The sequence below is a fragment of the Balaenoptera borealis genome (assembly GCF_965194805.1).
Source record: "Balaenoptera borealis genome assembly, chromosome: 2".
Lineage (NCBI taxonomy): Eukaryota > Metazoa > Chordata > Mammalia > Artiodactyla > Balaenopteridae > Balaenoptera > Balaenoptera borealis.
In genome coordinates this window covers 44,695,514-44,710,541 of record NC_138867.1, presented here as the reverse complement: position 1 = coordinate 44,710,541, position 15,028 = coordinate 44,695,514, and positions in this window count along the sequence as shown.

Here is a 15,028-nt window from a genome sequence, read left to right as displayed (position 1 = left end):
CCTGAGAAAAGCAATTTTAAAAATGATTCTAAAATATGTGTAAACGTTACATGATTTTTAAATCACTTTCACATTTTTTTCGCAAACCTCACAACCACCCCCTGAAACAGCAAGGAGATATTATTCCCACTTGAAATATCGGAAAGTGAGGCCCAGGACACTTAAGTGATTTTTCCGGGGTCACAACTTGTAAACATGGAACACACAACTTCTGGTTCCTTCTTCAGAATTATTTCTATTATCTCACACTGCCCCTTTCTTTTCATCTTGTCGTACAATCATTCTGGATCTCAAGATAGGGATTGTCCTAGAGCTTCCCAGACTTTACTGTGCATATATCCTCAGGGGAGGCTTGTTACTAACATGCTGATTCTAATCAGGAGGTCAGGGTAGCACTCAAGAGTCTACATTCCTAACAAGCTCTAGATGAAACAACGCTAGTCTGTGGACTGCACTTTGAATAGCAAAGTACAAGTCAGTCTCTTAAACTTCTCTTGGCAAAATGTTCCACATTTCAGTACTTTTCACCTAAAAATCAAATTGTTTCATATACAGAAGCCATTTATCATATAGAACCCCCCAGATTCCAGAATGTATAGATCCGTAGATGAGGATCAATAACTGACCACAGCCTGGATTCCATAATTTTCTGCCACAGTGTCAAGTAATGAAGCTTTAAAAAGAACATAAGTCTGATAAAGAAGCTCTTCAAAACAAAGGACCAGCCCAATACTGAGTATGACATTTGGCTGGGGAGGCCAGAGCTATCCACCCAAGAAGTTGTGAGAAAAAAATAATAGATTGACTGTATTGGTTAATTATATGTGGCAATTGATGGAAGAGTTTAAGGTGAGTCTTTGAGGTTGCAAGGCTGGATGATAGGTAAGTGATGGTACCATTAGCAAAAATAGGGACATCAGGAGATGTGCTGACTAGAAAAATAGTCATAACAACAATTGCCCCTACCAACTTATATCCTGGCATGGCCCAGAATATTATGATTGCAATAGCAGAAGAAAGATTAATTTGAGATAATTTTGTGTTAACTTTCTGATTATTAGTTAACATTCTGTCTTTTGACTATAAAAACAGCTGCTGGTCAACAGATGAATGGATAAAGAAGATGTGGCACATATATACAATGGAATATTACTCAGCCATAAAAAGAAACGAAATTGAGTTGTATGTAGTGAGGTGGATGGACCTTGAGTCTGTCATACAGAGTGAAGTAAGAAAGAGTAAAACAAATACCGTATGCTAACACATATATATGGAATCTAAAAATAAAAATAAAAATGGCTCTGAAGAACCTAGGGGCAGGACGGGAATAAAGATGCAGATGTAGAGAATGGACTTGAGGACACGGGGAGGGGGAAGGATAAGCTGGGACGAAGTGAGAGAGTGGCGTGGACAGACATACACTACCAAATGTAAAATAGATAGCTAGTGGGAAGCAGCCACATAGCACAGGGAGATCAGCTCGGTGCTTTGTGTCCACCTAGAGGGGTGGGATAGGGAGGGTGGGAGGGAGGGAGACGCAAGAGGGAGGGGATATGGGGATATATGTATAGCTGATTCACTTTGTTATACAGCAGAAACTAACACACCATTGTTCAGCAATTATACTCCAATAAAGATGTTAAAAAAAAACAGCTGCTGGGCTTATACTTGGTTTTCTAGGGGTGATGGATATGCATAGATTTCTTCCTCCTCTCACCCTTCCAAACAACTGTCATTGGTAACACAATTGACTAGGAATAGAGAGAAATTTGCATGCTTGGATCAGGGCCAAACTAGTTTGTCTCTGTGGGATTCAGACTCAGAAGTGCTATCGAGAATTCCCGCTCTTTCCCACTCTCAGCACATATAGTTTTATAAAGGATTTAATCTAATACTGATTTCATCCTGATTTAGCAGGATCCACTAGAAACTTCCTTGCTGGAATCTTAAATTGTTTATGACTGAGTTCAGCTCACAAATGCACTGGCTTCATTGCCTTGCGGAGGCCTTGATGGCCTCAGAATAGCACAGTTATTTGCAGCAAAGGGCAGACCTTTGTACTGCACTGGCAGCCTCTCCTCGGTAGAGCTCGTGGGAGCCTGAGAGGAAGAAGCCCAGACACGCACGCAACTTCCTCCTCTGTTCATCAATTCACTCCATTGTCTTTTCTTGGTGGCTTGACCTCGTGCCACAATTGTAAGGTATCTTAGGAAATTCTGAGATGTAAATTTTAGCTCTTGCTGTACAGACAGAATATTTTTAATTAAAAGGAAAGCAATAGTAGAAACATATTTTCAAAGAAGAGGGTTGGATTCTGTTTAAGCCACATGTCTTCATCAAATTCCAACTGGGATAGTTCCATATGCGGATTTTTTTTCTTCTCACTTCTTACCTCGGATAATTAACAAGAATTTGTGGAACACCACTCTGTTCAGAGCACAATAATAGTATGCCACTGTTTAGAGTTCAAAACAAGGCGCTAATTCAATAAACCCAATAAAAGAATTTGGTGGGGTTTTTCCCCCCCCCTTTTGGAATAGACATTTTAATCTGAGCAATTAACTGTATTTCAAAGGTAGAATTATGTGGCATCATAGAGCATGATTCATCATAAATTTCCAGTTGACTATGGAAAGAGATGGGACTGTGATATGAAGCCACCAAGAAAAAGATTTATCTTCATTCCTTCCTCTCTTCTGGCTTTTGACAGTTTTAGTGGTGGGAGAGATGCTCCAAGCCTAAAGAAAAGACAGATACATCAGTATCTGTCACAGTAGAGATAAGTAATAAGTCCTCAGAATAATTCTGTTTTTGTCTGGCCATTAAAACCTGCACTGTACATTTTTAAAAATTAATTAATTAATTAATTAATTTGGCTGTGTTGGGTCTTCATTGCTGCGCACAGGCTTTCTCTAGTTGCCACGAACGGGGGCTACACTTCGTTGCGGTGCACGGGCTTCTCACTGTGGTGGATTCTCTTTTTGCTGAGCACGGTCTCCAGGTGCACGGGCTTCAGTAGTTGTGGCTCATGGGCTCTAGAGCGCAGGCTCAGTAGTTGTGGTGCACGGGGTTAGTTGCTCCGCGGCATGTGGGATCTTCCCACACCAGGGCTTGAACCTGTGTCCCCTGCATTGGCAGGTGGATTCCTAACCACTGCACTACCAGGGAAATCCCTGCCCTGTGTATTTATCACTCTTTTCAATCATTTCTTGGGCCAGTAAGCCTGACATAAGCAAAGAAATTAGTTCAGATATATTGTTAATCACAGGATAGCCTTAGAGAAGAGGCAACTGATTCAGAACAACTTATTATTTCAACCACAGTCACACAGCAGGAAAACACCCCAAACCAAATAAATTCCCCACAACTTGCATAAGAACAAATCCACAGAAAGAGAAGATAAAGCTCTGCAGGAAACCAGCTAGATTGCATTTATTACTTCTGCTGTTTGGCAAAATCTTTTTGACATATACTTTTTAAAACTTTCTTATCTATGGGACCAGTGGAGTTCTTTGAAATGTCACTTCACCTTGACATTCAAAATGATGACCAAGCTTAGTTTACTGGCTGTGTCCAAACACAGGAGAGAATTTAGGTAAAGTTTCTGGTTTGGACCAAAGAGAACATTTTTTGGTAATCTGGAGCATGTTTCATTTATGTTTCACTTTCAGTAATTGTTTGACAGAGACTAAACTATTTGTGTTGCTTCAAGCTTTGCATTTATGTTTTGGGATATTGTACCAAATCTTTCAAAATATCTGATTTATTAAGTTGTATAGAGCCCAGATATCATTTGAAGGTAATATAGTTTGCCAACCAAATAATAATAATGATGATGATGATGATGATGATGCAGGAGGCTGCAAATAAGAAAAGAGTTTATCTGGGGTCTTAAGAATTGCATTTCAAGAGACACAGATTTGGGTAACTCCGAAGGAGTGTTCCGCAGAAGAGAAAGAGTCAGGGGTTTATACAGACAAAAAGCCACAAGTTTGTTAAAAGTTGCCTGGAGAGAATTATGATCAACTTGGCATGAAAATATTTGTCCTTAAGGAATCACTAGTTGTTTTAAGGTAGGGGTCTGATAAGTAGATAGACTGTCAAGAGTTATTTTAGGATAAGGGTCCGATAAGTATCTTGAGTTTCTGGCTGGTGTTTTTGATAACTTCATCAGGTCAAAAGTTCAGATTCCATCCAAGCTGAGATGTTGCATAAGTCACACTTCCTAAGAGTTCCATTTAAGAGTGCTCTCTTAGCAATACCAACTCCATTTTGACTTCCTTTCGTAGCTTTTACCTGTGATTATAAAGTTAAATCCATTGGCATCAAAACCTCAAACTGTTCATTCTTATGTCCTTAGAAACATGGTTTAAAATGTTGAGTATGACATGAATATATCCCCAGTTGATATTTTCCTTATCTTGCAGGACATCATAGAAGGCAGTCTTAGCATCAATGACAAGCTGTGTTATTATTTTTAATTGAAAATTTAATTGAGGTAATTGTAGATCCACATGCAATTGTAAGAAATAATACAGTGAGATCCTGTGTACACTTTGCCCAGTTTCCCCCAGTGGTAACATGTTCTAAAACTATAGTACAATACAACAACCTGGATGCTGACATTGATACAATCCAGTTCTACTTGGACTTGTGTGTGTGTGTGTTTATTTATACAGTGTTATCATCTATGTAGTTTTGCGTATCCACCACACAGTCAAGATACAGACAGTTCCATCACCACAAGCGTTCCTTATGTTGTCTTTTGTAACACACAGTCTTCCCTCCTACCCCCCAAACTGTATTATTTTTTGACTTACCAGTTAGTTCTCCATGTAAATTGGAAAGCCAGTATATATAGTGATTAAGAATGGCTCAGAAGTCCCCGTTGCCTGGGTTTGAATCCTGACTCTGCCACCATGCCAGGTAATGTACATACATGATCTTATTTAATGCTCACAAAAGCCTCCTGAGATAAGTATTCTTGTCCCTGTTTTCATATGAGGAAACGAAGCCTTAGAGACATTAAGTATAATACAGAATTTACCCAAAGTAACACTCTAGTAAACATTTTCGCAAGTTTCAAAATCAGATCCATCTGATCCCAAAACTGATGCTTTTCCACAATAGCAAACATATTAATTACAAGTGTTCCAGTTAGAGCATTGTGCTGGTTGTTAAGCTACTGTCTCAACCTCAAACTCACCCTACTCTTCACTGCTTTGCGTTACAAACCACAACTCTCCGTAGCCAGTTGGCTCCCCGATAGGTTCTGCAAATAGAAAGCTGTAAGGGGACAAGTTACTGGCTCCTTGCCATTTGTTCGTTGTTCCTATCAGCATCACCCTGGAAACAGCTCTTTACCCTGGCAGTGGCAGTTCCTTCTAGTGGATTCCAGTTTGCAAGTTGTCTGCATTCCCAGCACCAGCGTCATTTCACACACTCAATGGTGCCATGCCATCCAACCACACCCCCTCCCAGAGATCTGGGTCCTGACTCCTCTGGATCTCTCCTCTGAGTTCCTGAGGCATCTTATATCTTCAGGCCCCACCCCCATGGTTCCAAATTTTAATAATCCAGCCTCTACCTTTTGCTCCTCCAGTCCTAAACATGGTAATCACCTCCTGAAGTTACTTACTTCTATGATATCTTAATGCTCTCTTTTTGTCCAGCACATGGTAAACAATTCTTTATATTAAATTCTCTCTGTTAAAATAATTGTTCTGCTTTCTGACTCCTGATTGGACCCTGACTGGTACAACTAGCTAGCTCATAATTTGGAAATTTATTTGCAAGATTGACCAAAAGTGTGGCAAAATTGTTTCCTCTAGCAAATAGGACATGTTATAATGTTAAGAAAAAATATTCAAAACTTTAAAAATAAGGCAAAATGATGACTGTATGTCTGTCCTTTCAGTGTCACACTGGCATTGTCTAACAGGCCTACCCACATAATTACATACTTCTCTAGAGAAATGCACCTTTGTTTAACTTATTATTTATTATTGCTTAGGGCCTACACTCTGTGAAATTAGACATAAACTTGTAGAAGATTAAGTGGTAAATGATTTTTGCAGAGTAGAGTTGTAAATTATTTCTGTTGGATAGAAAAAGGAATCACAAAGTTTATAGTTTTATTACCCTAAGGGCACTGAAGTTTTAAAAAGCTAATAGACTTTATTTCTTAGAATTTTAGGTTCACAGATAAACTGAACAGATAGTACAGACAGTTTAATATATGCTCTCTCCTCTTTACCCCACCTCCCTTGTTTCCCCTATTAATAACATCTTGCATTAGTGTGGAACATTGTTACAATCGATGAACCAATATTGATACATTATTAACTAAAGTCCATAGTTTACCTTACAGTTTATTCTTTGTGTTGTACAGTTCTAAGGGATTTAACAGCTGCATAATGTTATGTACCCACCATTACAGTATCATACAGAATAGTTTCACTGCCCTAAAAATCTCCGGTGCTTCACCTATTCAACCCTCCCCACCTACCCTGAATCCCTGGCAACCACTGATCTACTTATTGTCTCTAGTTTTGCTTTTTCCAGAATGTCATGTAGTTGGAATCACACAATATGTAGCATTTTCAGCCTGTCTTCTTTCACTTATGAAAGAATAATAATAATATGAACTTAAGGTTCCTCCATGTCTTTGGAGGTCATTTCTTTTTATATCACAGTTTATTCGTCCATTCACCTATTGAAGGACATCTTGGTAGTTTCCCTGTTTTTAGCACTTATAAATAAAGCTTCTATAAATATTTGTGTGCAGGTTTTTGTGTGGACATAAGTTCTCATTTGTGTTTGCTGGATCATATGTGTGGACAAAGAATGCGGCCTGCCATATCAGTAAACAAAGGATGTTGCAGTCATCAAGCCCTCTGCAGCTGCCCCTGTCAGTGCACCCTGAGAGCATTCGGGAGAGAGAAAAACGGGATACTGGCTCTAGATAGTTAAGGCGCGTATCAAAGGAGTAAGTTCATTAAGTCCAGATTCTCACATCTTCCCATACATAGAAAAGTGCTAAATTCATTAACTTGAGATGGCTGTTTTTTCTTTTTTCTTTTTTTTTTTTTCTAAAGTGGAAAGAGTTGACAGTTTTTTTTTTCTTTAATTTATTTTTTTTAATGATATTCTTGTCTGCTTACATTCTTTTTATGTATGTATGTATGGCTGTGCTGGGTCTTCGTTTCTGTGCGAGGGCTTTCTCTAGTTGTGGCAAGCGGGGGCCACTCTTCATCGCGGTGCACGGGCCTGTCACTATCGCGGTCTCTCGTTGCCGAGCACAGGCTCCAGACGCGCAGGCTCAGTAGTTGTGGCTCACGGGCCTAGTTGCTCCACGGCATGTGGGATCTTCCCAGACCAGGGCTCGAACCCGTGTCCCCTGCATTGGCAGGCAGATTCTCAACCACTGCGCCACCAGGGAAGCCCTGTTTTTTGTTTAATTAGCAGTAACCTTCTGACATTAGACTGCCTTTTTTTTTTTTTTTTTTCCTGAAAACTCCTGTGTATCTTGGCTTCTCCCTTACCTCTTTGAAACAGTCCCTCAGAGCTATCTGAGAGGCTATCTCCCGGGCTGAAGTCCTCAGTAAGCCTGCCAAATAAAACATAACTCTCAACTTTTAGGTTGTGCATTTTTTTTCAGTCGACATATGGTAAGGGTATATTTAGCTTTATGAGAAACTGCTAAACTGTCTTCCAAAGTGGCTGCATCATTTTGCATTCCCATCTTTTAAGATTTATTAATTAATTAATTTATTTTTGGCTGCATTGGGTCTTTGTTGCTGTGCACGGGCTTTCTCTAGCTGCAGTGAGCGAGGGCTACTCTTCGTTGTGGTGCGCGGGCTTCTCATTGCAGTGGCTTCTCTTGTTGCAGAGCATGGACTCTAGGTGCGCAGGCTTCAGTACTTGTGGTGTGTGGGCTCAATAGTTGTGGCTCAAGGGCTCTAGAGCACAGGCTCAGTAGTTGTGGTGCACAGGCTTATTTGCTCCGCAGCATGTGGGATCTTCCCAGACCAGGGCTCGAATCAGTGTCCCCTGAATTGGCAGGCAAATTCTTAACCACTGTGCCACCAGGGAAGTCCCTACATTCTCATTTGTTTAAAAATCTAATTTAGCAATCTTATTCCTGAATTCTTTCTTCCCAAAACTACATATACTTAGCCTCCTGAATTCTCTTATGAACCAGTTTTACCATCTTGATGGCTCCCCAAGTAATAAGGTAAATAAACATTTGGCATGTGCTCATTTAAATATTTGGGCCATGTTTTTCACTTTCTAAATATTATACTTTGACAATAATAGCCAACCATATTTCCCACATGAAAGATGACCCTGCTGATTCACCCTTCTTTTATTTTTCTAAGGCATGGTAATGACCTTTACAGTCACACTCTGAATGACTTTCCCACGTGTGAACTCCCATGTAAACTGGCTCAACAACCCTTCGAAAAGTTAATATTTTACAAATGCAAAAGAGCACCTGGTGAACATTCCAGTAAACTGATCCATAGATGTGTTTAAAAAAAAAGCTTCAATTTGGGAACCAATTACTGGATAAATGCTAAGTCATCCTGGCATAAATCCGATTAAAGTAAAATTTTCAAGTCACACAGCCTCCTTTTTTCTATATGTTTTAAAATTTGGTGGCCTCTGTTAAGGGAGAGGATGGAAATCAATCCTCTGCAACTGTGTCTTAGGCTTATATCCAAGAATTAGAATGCTTACAGGGTTTTGAGGCCTACAGGCTGAATTCTGACACTACACAGACCGTCCACAGGCAGGGTAGAAAGAGTAGAATTACACGTCGCAGTCAGGGAAGCTAGGGTGCATGGTTTGAATGTCAAGGGCATTCTTGGGCTTGCTGCAAACCTCATTCTGATTCGTCCATTTTCAGATTGTTGAGCTGAAGTCTTTTCCCCTGCAGTTTTAAGTTATTCCAGACCATGGATAGAATGGTTCACTCTCCCCACTCTCCTCAGATGTGGAGCCCCTGGGCAGCAGCTGGCACTTTGCATATGTAACTTGCACACATACCCTCCTCAACTAATGTAAAGGTCCCAACATAAACATTAGTTCTCACCAGTGTTCCAAGGATTTTAAAGGCTTTGGTGCTGTAAAAAAAATATTTAGTCAGCTTGTGACAGCTACAATCCTGCTCCTGTTTCAGCTTTTAAAAAAAAAGAAGGAAAAAAAAAAAAAAAAAGGAAACCATACTCATTTCTTCCTTCCACAGCTCAGTGAAGTTCCAAAAAGTAGAAAGAATCCCTTAGCTTGCCTCATTGGTAGAAACGCCTGGTTGGGACATTCCTTTGGGCACTTTAGCTGAAAACTGCATACCTCTGGGACCAAAGCATCCCTGCTTTAGTCGCCAGTCTCAGAACTGACTGTGAACTGTCTACAGAGATAGGAGAAGTCTGTGCAAACCCTCCCAGAGAAAACAACACAAACCACACCTGACCCCAGATGGAGGTTGCATTTCCAGAGAGAAAACACAGCCACTGAGATAGTAGCATTCCTCAGGATCTCTTTATTCTGACTGCTGAGCAGGCAACCACCTTTTGGGGAGTGCTTTTTCTGTTTCCATCATATCCAGGGAAGTGTAGGAAACTCTTTCACCCAGTGAAATGAGACAGTGGCCAGTATGACACACTTGGTATCCTTCTCCAAGGTGCCATCCTTACAAGAGAAGGAACCCTGCCCTATAGGAAATGGAAAAGCTGATGGGGCCTTTTCTATCTAGGATACTCATGGCTGTTTTCCTGCTGGAGACTGTGCTTAATTCCTTGTTTCACTTGGCAATGAGCAAGCGAGGAAAACAAGGGTATTAATATGATCATTGACATTTGAACTTCCTGGGTACACCCTGTGCTTGTACCCAAGTGCTGAACAGAATTTTTAAAAAAGATTATCTCTGTGTGTGTACGAATGAGACTAAAAGTTGCCACAAACTTAAATCATTCATTTTCCTTTGTCCCAGAAAAACACATTTTTGTCTCTGTGGCATTTGAATCAACTATTCTTTCCTTTCAGAGTTTTGGCATTTGAAAAGGTTTTATGTCATGAAATGACTTTATTTATGTATTCTGCAACTCCTGCCACAAAGCCTTAGGGCACGCCAATTAAAAACACAACAGCAAAGAAGTGAAGCAATGTGATGATTTTCCATCAATGAAATGATTTCCATCAGCAAGCTCCTTGCAAAATGACACTGCTATTTGGTGACTCAAATGCCATAAATCTGATTCTTTCTGGGTTTGTGGCAAATCTCACCTGCTGTGGTCTTGGCTGGTGACATGGGATTTTGATCCGGCTGCCATTTTTTGATCCATGGCCCCCATCTCTCCTTTCTTAGAAAGGTGGAAAATCAGCAGGGCTGTAGGTGCTGGAAAAACAGAGGTCCTGGTTGCAGTCTCCTGTGGGTTGTTCCATAGTCCATTTATGGACCATGACCTATAGAATTCAAATTCTGGGACATCTGAAGTCTGCCCCATATTCTTGGCATTTTAAATCTGCCCACAAGAGAGTTTACCAGAAAAGGGATCTCTGAGGTGAGGAGCTGGTGTCTACATCTTTGCCTCAAACGGTCAACATTTCTCAGAACAACTCAGCTGGGAACTCTTCTGAGAAATAAGCTGACATCATAGAGTTGAAGGACTTATTGCCTCAAGACTCTAATGCTCTAGAAAATTCAAAGCCACTATTTGTTTAAAACTGACTCTAGCTTGGAGTCAGATGCACTGATGCCTCCTTACAAGCAAATGGAGGACTTGTGCCCCAGGAGCAAGTGTCCTCTGCTGTGAGGGATTCCAGTGTCAGCAGTTTGTGTGATTTATACAGTGGTAAGAACACATTTGGTGGAAACCCCCCAGCAAAAGCAATTCATATATCTATCCCTGTTGCCTTTCCCCCACCTACTTTGGCCTTCTTAAATAGCCTAATCTACCTAACTGCATGTTTGGCATTCTGAAAATGCAACATTAACAGTGACCAAAGAGAATAAATTAAAGATAGAAGACGTTTAGGTGTTTGAATGACCTAATCAAATCTCTAACAACTCCCTCCCTGACTCCCTACCATCTTCTTCCTTTTTTTTAAATTAAAAAGTAGAGGTAATTCCCTGGCAGTCCAGTGGTTAGGCCTCCACGCTTCCACTGCAGGGGTCACGGGTTCTCCCTTGTCAGGAAACTAAGATTCCGCAATCTGTGTGGCACAGCCACCAAAAAGAAAAAGAAAAAAAGACAAAAGAAAAAGCACAGAGAGGACCTTCAAGATGGCGGAGGAGTAAGACATGGAGATCACCTTCTTCCTCACAAATACGTCAAAAATACATCTACATGTGGAACAACTCCTACAGAACACATAATGAATGCTGGCAGAAGACCTCAGACCTCCCAAAAGCCGTGTGGCTGACAGGGCCTTGGTGCTCTGGCCAGGTGTCAGGCCTGAGCCTCTGAGGGGGGAGAACCAAGTTCAGGACATTGGACCACCAGAGACCTCCTGACCCCACGTAATATCAATCGGCGAGAGCTCTCCCAGTGATCTCCATCTCAACACTAAGACCCAGCTCCACTCAATGACTAGCAAGCTCCAGTGCTGGACACTCTATGCCAAACAACTAGCAAGACAGGAACACAACCCCACCTATTAGCAGAGAGGCTGCCTAACATCATACTACATTCACAGACACCCCAAAACACACCACCGGACATGGTCCTGCCCACCAGAAAGACAAGTTCCAGCCTCATCCACCAGTCCCCTCTACCAGGAAGCCTACACAACCCACTGAACCAGCCTTACCCACTAGGTGCAGACAACAAAAACAACAGGAACTAAGAACCTGCAGCCTGAGAAAAGGAGACCCCAAGCACAGTAAGCTAAGCAAAATGAGAAGACAGAGAAACACACAGCAGATGAAGGAGCAAGGTAAAAACCCACCAGACCAAGCAAATGAAGAGGAAATAGGCAGTCTATCTGAAAAAGAATTCACAGTAATAATAGTAAAGATGATCCAAAATCTTGGCAATAGAATGGAGAAAATACAAGAAACGTTTAACAAGGACCAAGAAGAACTAAAGAGCAAACAAACAATGATGATCAACACAATAAATGAAATTTAAAATTCTCTAGAAGGAATCAATAGCAGAATAACTGAGGCAGAAGAACGGATAAGTGACCTGGAAGATAAAATAGTGGAAATAACTACCACAGAGCAGAATAAAGAAAAAAGAATGAAAAGAACTGAGGACAGTCTCAGAGACCTCTGGGACAACACTAAATGCATGAACATTCAAATTATAGGGGTCCCAGAAGAAGAAGAGAAAAGAAAGGGACTGAGAAAATATTTGAAGAGATTATAGTTGAAAACTTCCCTAATATGGGAAAGGAAATAGTCAATCAAGGCCAGGAAGCACAGAGAGTCCCATACAGGATAAAACCAAGGAGGAACACTCCAAGACACATATTAATCAAACTATCAGAAATTAAATACAAAGAAAAAATATTAAAAGCAGCAAGGGAAAAGCAACAAATAACATACAAGGGAATCCCCGTAAGGTTAACAGCTGATCTTTCAGCAGAAACTCTGCAAGCCAGAAGGGAGTGGCAGGACATATTTAATGTGATGAAAGGGAAAAACCTATAATCAAGATTACTCTACCCAGCAAGGATCTCATTCAGATTCGACAGAGAAATTAAAACCTTTACAGACAAGCAAAAGTTAAGAGAATTCAGCACCACCAAACCAGCTTTACAACAAATGCTAAAGGAACTTCTCTAAGCAGGAAACACAAGAGAAGGGAAAGACCTACAATAACAAACCCCAAACAATTAAGAAAATGGTAATAGGAACATACATATCGATAATTACCTTAAACATAAATGGAATAAATGCTCAAACCAAAAGACATAGACTGGCTGAATGGACACAAAAACAAGACCCATATATATGCTGTCTACAAGAGACCCACTTCAGACTTGGGACACATACAGACTGAAAGTGAGGGGATGGAAAAAGATGTTCCATGCAAATGGAAATAAAAAAAAGCTGGAGTAGCAATTCTCATATCAGACAAAAGAGACTTTAAAATAGAGACTATTACAAGAGACAAAGAAGGACACTATATAATGATCAAGGGATCAATCCAAGAGCAAGATATAGCAATTGTAAATATTTATGCACTCAACATAGGAGCACCTCAATACATAAGGCAAATGCTAACAGTCATAAAAGAGGAAATCGACAGTAACACAATCATAGTAAGGGACTTTAACACCCCACTTTCACCAATGGACAGATCATCCAAAATGAAAATAAATAAGGAAACACAAGCTTTAAATGACACATTAAACAAGATGGACTTAATTGATATTTGTAGGACATTCCATCCAAAAACAACAGAATACACTTTCTTCTCAAGTGCTCATGGAACATTCTCTAGGATAGATCATATCTTGGGTAACAAATCAAGTCTTGGTAAATTTAAGAAAATTGAAATCGTATCAAGTATCTTTTCTGACAATGCTATTGGACTAGATATCAATTACAGGAAAAAATCTGTAAAAAATACAAACACATGGAGGCTAAACAATATGCTACTAAATAACCAAAAGATCATTGAAGAAATCAAAGAGGAATTCAAAAAGTACCTAGAAACAAATGACAAGGAAAACACGACGGCCCAAAACCTATGGGATGTAGCAAAAGCAGTTCTAAGAGGGAAGTTTATAGCAATACAATCCTACCTGAAGAAACAAGAAAAATCTCAAATAAACAATCTAACCTTACACCTAAAAGAACCAAAAGAAGAATAACTAAAACCCAAAATTAGTAGAAGGAAAGAAATCATAAAGATCAGAGCAGAAATAAATGAAATAGAAACAAAGAAAACAATAGCAAAGATCACTAAAACTAAAAGCTGGTTCTTTGAAAAGATAAGCCAAATTGATAAACCTTTAGCCAGACTCATCAAGAAAAAGAGGGAGAAAACTCAAATCAACAGAATTAGAAATGAAAAAGGAGAAGTAACAACGGACACTGCAGAAATACAAAGGATCATGAGAGATTACAACAAGCAACTCTATGCCAATAAAATGGACAACCTGGAAGAAATGGACAAATTCTTAGAAAAGCACAACCTTCCCAGACTGAACCAGGAAGAAATACAAAATGTAAACAGATCAATCACAAGCACTGAAATTGAGACTGTGATTAAAAATCTTTCAACAAACAGAAGCCCAGGACCAGAAGGATTCACAAGAGAATTCTATCAAACATTTAGAGAAGAGCTAACACCTATCCTTCTCAAACTCTTCCAAAACATAGCAGAGGGGGGAACACTCCCAAACTCATTCTACAAGGCCACCATCACCCTGATACCAAAACCAGACAAAGATGTCACAAAGAAAGAAAACTACAGGCCAATATCACTGATGAACACAGATGGAAAAATCCTCAACAAAATGCTAGCAAACAGAATCCAACAGCACATTAAAAGGATCATACACCATGATCAAGTGGGGTTTATCCCAGAAATGCAAGGATTCTTCAATATATGCAAATCAATCAATATGATAAACCATATTAACAAACTGAAGAATAAAAACCATATGATAATCTCAATAGATGCTGAAGAAGCTTTCAACAAAATTCAACACCCATTTATGATAAAAACTCTTCAGAAAGTGGGAATAGAGGGAACTTACCTCAACATAATAAAGGCCATATATGACAAACCCACAGCCAACATCATTCTCAGTGGCGAAAAACTGAAACCATTTCCACTAAGATCAGGAACAAGACAAGGTTGCCCACTCTCACCACTATCATTCAACATAGTTTTGGAAGTTTTAGCCACAGCAATCAGAGAAGAGAAAGAAATACAAGGAATCCAAATTGGAAAAGAAGAAGTAAAACTGTCACTGTTTGCAGATGACATGATACTATACATAGAGAATCCTAAAGATGCCACCAGAAAACTACTAGAGCTAATCAATGAATGTGGTAAAGTAGCAG